Source organism: Neoarius graeffei, chromosome 12 (assembly GCF_027579695.1).
Source record: "Neoarius graeffei isolate fNeoGra1 chromosome 12, fNeoGra1.pri, whole genome shotgun sequence".
NCBI classification, from domain to species: domain Eukaryota; kingdom Metazoa; phylum Chordata; class Actinopteri; order Siluriformes; family Ariidae; genus Neoarius; species Neoarius graeffei.
Window position 1 is genome coordinate 74,919,670 of NC_083580.1, and position 6,251 is coordinate 74,925,920.

A 6,251-nucleotide genomic window follows, 5' to 3' on the forward strand; every position below is an offset into this window, starting at 1 on the left:
GGGTATGACTTTAAACTGCAACTGGTGGTGAGTCTCAGGTCTGGGAGGACTTGAGTATTGGGGAAAGTGGAGTTACACCTTCATCACCATTGCTTCTAGGTCTGCTCTGACCCAGAATGGTAGCACTTGCCTGGGTTCCAGCTATGGGTTAAATAGTACATCACCAATAAGGTGTTGGCAGCAGGGCGCTTTCTGGTGCAATGTGGCAGATGAACCCAACAGGGTCAATGGCACACTACCAGATGGCATACGGAAGAACAACTCAAAGGGCCAACGGATGGCATCACTTGGTAAGTCAGTTTTCACTGCGGGGCAACTTCCATACCCGTCAGGTCTGTAGCACTTTTGTGCACCACTTGGCATCAGGTCTGGAGGTCCAAAAAGACAACACAATGGGGGCACGACCTCATTTGTCTTACCTTACTGTGAAAGGCACTTCATTAGGAGAGGAGAATAGTATGTGAGAGCTCACAAGGCCAGACATTCTATGGCGGCTCAGCCGGACCATTCATGCCTCTGCTGCAGATGGCTCTGTTGTGGGCCTCATGGCCCATCTGCATTTCTGCACATCCTAATGAAGCAGTCATCATCGCTAGCGATGATCAGCCGCCGCCACCGACAAGTCCATGAGTAGACTGACTGCTGTTACATATCTGTTTCGAGAATTATATGCAACAGTCTCCTGATTACTTGAGCCTGCATCTACCAGCGCTGTAAATAAAGCCAGAGACACTATTCATAAAACACATAATTTCATCTACTTCTCAACCTGGCTGTACAACCAGTTAGCAGAGTCATCAGACCATCCAGAAACCATTAGCTGATTGTCATCAAACTGGCCATGGTAGTGGATTCCTTTCACCATGCTCACAGACCAGAGGACCTGACAATCACCATTCAATCAATCATTGTTATCATCATCCACCAAGCGTCACCATACCATGCCATTTTCCAACTAGTACCTCTTCTTTATAGACATTTATATAACACCAAGGCTGAAATTCTTTCTTATGAATCTGACCCAGAGCTTAGAATAAGATCCCAAACCGGGCACCATCCTGCCACCCCACCAACACCTTGGTCTTGGTCACCAACACCTAATGGGACATTGACCAGGTAATTGGCAACTGCAGCAGCTTGTGACACTGGACCATTAGCTAAGGCAACTGAGAAAGTATGTGCCAGAGGCTGCATGTAGTGTCACTGGGCACCCTACTGTCACGCACCTCCAAAAGTTGCTCATCAAGATGCCAACAATCAGAAAAACTTTCAGTACATACAGTTTGCTCCCACTGTGGAACCACTGTACAATCCCCAATAGCCTTTGTCACACCAATCTTTCAGGATCAGATGTCTTCCGCATTGCCAGTGGAGTCAGACAGGGCTGCGTCCTGGCACCCACATGGTTTGGAATCTTCTTTTCAATGCTCCTGTTCTACACCTTCATCCCAACTTCTGAAGGTATCGACCTGCACAAGAACCAAAGTCAAGAAAGTTCTTATCAGAGAGATTCTCTTGCTGCTCACATGCAGCATCTTCTAGACAGCTTTCTTCAAGGCCTGTCCTGACTTTGGATTGACAATCAACACCAAGAAGATCATGGTCATGGGTCAAGACACTCTGCACTCAATGTCGATCAACAGCTCCATGCTCAAGGTTGGAAATAAAGTCATGTAACTGGGCTCCATCATCACTACCAACCTCTCTCTTAATGCCCAGATCAATGCCTGCAAAGGAAAGGCTGCTTGTTTCATGGGGAAGCTCAGCAAGAGGAACAGCAAAACAGCTTTTTCACAGCAAACACCGAGCTCAAAGTCTACCAAGCATGCATGCTTAGTATGGATCTTTAGAACAGTGAGAACCTACTCCTGACAAGAAATGGAGCTCAACTCATTTGTTGAATATGTTGAGGATGCCCTGGTGAATCCTCAACATATTCCTGACTGGATCATGTCCTAATTACTGAGGAACTCATGAGGACAAAGTCAACCACCGTGCAGTCTTTCCTCAGCAAGCAACGTCTCAGATAGCTTGTTCACATTTGAAGGATGGAGAGTGGACACATCCAAAGACATCCTTTATGATCAGGTGGAATCTGATCATGTATAGTCTGCAACATTACATTGCAGGCATTTAGCAGATGCTCTTATCCAGAGTGGCATACGACATACCCAGAGCAGCCTGGGGAGCAGTTGGGGGTTAGGTGCCTTGCTCAAGGGCACTTCAGCCATTCCTGCTGGTCCAGGGAATCAAACCAGCAACCTTTTGGTCCCAAAGCTGCTTCTCTAACCTTGAGGCCATGACTTCCCCCTGGCACTCCAGCAACAGAGACTGGCAATCCAGGATTGGTCTGTGTAGCCACCACAGATGTTGTCCAAGCCCCATGGAGTAGGAGACCACATGCAGATTACCACTGAATTCTCAGAGAGAGAGAGACTGAGGTCAACCACAACTTTTCTGGCTCAGAAATACGCTACCCTTAAAATATACTTCAAACAGGAAAGAAGATCTTGAACAAAAACCAATTCTTGATATTTGACTTTGACCATCTTTGGATCAATTCCAAAATCTCTATCAATTCATCTGCTGGTTAGAATGATCATTTCATATAGATCATGCAAACTTTCAGCAACATGTTCTTGAGATATTGCACTAAAGAGAACCTTGGCTAGATGCACAGACAACCCAAATGTCCACAGATGGACAGACAACCCAAAAACATAACGCCTCCACCATTCAGTGTCAGACTGCTACAAGGACGTAACAGCAGCTTACCAAAAACACTTTAAATTATGAATCTAGTGACTGGTTTAGGCAACTAGTTAGCAAAGGCACTGATTACAAAAACCTGATGAAACACAAAAGAACATGATATTAGTCTTTAAAGCTGATGTAGGATCTCTGTGTTCTGACCATTAATGTTATAACGTTGGTAGAACAGTACTGAGAGAAAAAAAGTGTCTACCTGAGCGGAATCTGGGCGTGTCCATGGACATGAACTTGGAGATGGTTAACATGAGGACTTTGTCACTGACCACACTTTTCCTCTGCACCAGTGTGTGTGTTACAGGAGATGGAGGCACCATGATGGACATAGACATGAGTACATGAAATGTAAACACCAGGCTGTCAGAGTCGGTATCAGAACATCCAGCACAAAGACAGTGAGCACAGGGACCCCCCCCAAGGCTGTGTGCTCAGTCCACTCCTGTACACCCTCTTTACCTACGACTGCACCCCCACCCAGAGCAACACTTCCATCATCAAGTTCGCTGACGACACCACTGTCATTGGGCTGATCACCGGCGGAGATGAGAGAGCCTACAGGGAGGAGGTGGCTCAGCTGGTCTCTTGGTGCCAGGAAAATAACCTCTCCTTGAATGCTGAGAAGACCAAGGAGATGATTATTGACCCGAGGAAGAGGAGAAGAGACCAGCATGCCTCGCTGCACATCAATGGGACACAGGTGGAGAGGGTGAAAGCATTTAAATTCCTTGGAACTCACATCAGTGAGGATCTCACCTGGACACACAACACACAGCAGACCATCAAGAAGGCTCAACAGAGACTCTTCTTCCTGAGGAAGCTGAGGAAATTTGGACTGTCCACCAAACTCCTCAGCAACTTCTACAGGTGCACAGTGGACAGTGTCCTGACAAATTCCATTACTGTGTGGTACGGGAACTGCACAACTCAGGACAGAAAGGCTCTCCAGCGTGTCATTACAATGGCACAGTTCATCTGTGGAGCTGTCCTCCCCCAACTACAGGACATTTACAACACCCGGGTCACAAAAAGGGCACAGAGCATCATCAGGGACCAAACACACCCACAACACAGACTATTCACGCTCCTACCATCTGGCAGACGCTACAGGAGTGTGAAAGCAAGGACTACTAGACTGACAAACACTTTTTACCCCCAGGCCATCAGGCTTTTGAACCACAGATTATAATCACCATCTACCTCTATATTTCCATCAGGCTTTGAAACACGGATTATATTAGCAATTTTGCACAAGACATGGCACCGTATATCTACCTCTATGTTTGCACACTGTTTGTTTGGCTCTCCTTTTTTTTTTTAAATGTTTTCATTTTTCATTCTACTTTTATATTTTGCACAGTATATCTACCTCTGTTTGCACATTGTTTGTTTGCCTCTCCCTTTTTTTTAAAATGTTTTCATTTTTCATTCTACTTTTATATTTTGCATTCCATATGCACTTTATATATATATTAGTGCTGTCAAAAATGTCGCGTTATTAACGCGTTAACTTGACTCAATTTTAACGGCGATAATTTTTTTATCGCGAGATTAACGCTCTGTGACATGATGTAGGTTTTTCATAAGCTTTTGAAACTGCCAGGAACTTGGAACAGAGACTTTGCTTAGAAAATCAATAACAGCTAGACTGTAATGCCCCGCACCACACAGCCAGAGTCCTCTGCCCTCCCCCCAAAGAACCAGCGCGGGCAGGGTGCGCTAGTAGAGATGGGATTTATGGCTCTTTGATGGGATCTGCATCTTTGTGATCCGTTCTTTGAAAAGAGCCGTTCAAAAGACTGGCTAATTTGGCTCTTTTTAAATATTTATTCAGTTTTAAGAAGACAGCGTCTAAAGAAGCCAGATCCCTCCGAACTGTAAACTCAATGCTATCCCAGAAATCCTTCCTGTAATATGCAAATTTGGCCGCCTCTGATTGGACAGCACGATGCATCAACAGGCAGAAAGTGTAAAAGTACAAAATGTGTTAAGTGAGCTGAAACAGTAAAGATCAGATTCAATGCAATATTTATCAACGAACAATTTATACTTAATATAATAGTGTACTTTATATTATAATCAAGCATGTCAAGCCTACCGTCACTGTGTAACCTCTCTGATTAGAGTTGTAGACTAACTCAAACAGTAGATCATTTCACTTATGGTTCTCTTGCTAGTCCCGCGCCGGTGCTCGGCTTAGGTTTCACTTTGCAGTGGCTGTGTCAAGACGTGTTATGCTTTGCAATAAAAAAAAACATTGGTACAAGGCAAGCCCATTCACTTTTTTATGCTGATAAGAGAATTACAATGGTTTTTTATGTGACAAAAATGTGCGATTAAATTGCTATTAATCGCGAGTTAACTATGACTGTCACGACATTAATCGCGATTAAATATTTTAATCGCTTGACAGCACTAATATATATATCTTTTTATATTGGTAAACATAGTTTGGTCGGGCAGTTGCAAAATAAGAATTTCATTACCCAATAATAAACCGCTGTGTCTGTTATTCTGTATATGACAAATAAACATCTTGAATCTTGAATTTAAAAAATTAGTTTTTACATTGTTCATCTCATCTCATCTCATTATCTCTAGCCGCTTTATCCTGTTCTACAGGGTCGCAGGCAAGCTGGAGCCTATCCCAGCTGACTACGGGCGAAAGGCGGGGTACACCCTGGACAAGTCGCCAGGTCATCGCAGGGCTGACACATAGACACAGACAACCATTCACACCTACAATCAATTTAGAGCCACCAATTAGCCTAACCTGCATGCCTTTGGACTGTGGGGGAAACCGGAGCACCCGGAGGAAACCCATGCGGACACGGGGAGAACATGCAAACTCCACACAGAAAGGCCCTCGCCGGCCACTGAGCTCAAACCCAGGGCCTTCTTGCTGTGAGGTGACAGTGCTAACCACTACACCACCGTGCCGCCCAATATTTTAAATAATATTTGAAAAAAATCATTATATTTACATTTATTTACATTTACTCATCCTACAAATAAGTAACAGCAGCTTATTAAAAAAATACTTTGTATTATGAATCTAGTGACTAGTTTAGGAAACCAGTTCTATGGCAGGTGGAGCAGAAGTGTTAGTGTGCATTACCGCCATCTAGTGGTGGAATTGTGGCTCTGCAATCTGTGCTACGCATGCGCAATGCACATTAGGGACAAATCTGGTAAAGACAATACCGCGCATGCGTTCACGTGTTACGGCATGAGTCAATCTTCTGTACATGTGCAAGTAACACCACATGTTAGAAACTTCAGTAATTTTATATATGGAAAAAATGTACAAACTATTATAAATAAAAAAGCTTCATTATAAAAGGCATATTGTTTAAAACAAAGTCTGGTATGGTAGAGTGTCACAACATATCAAAACCTTTTATTAAGCTATCTTAATTAACGCAAACATATAAATTTAGTCCTGATCTATAAGCATGAGCCTTAGCCAAGATGGCGCCTGTGTA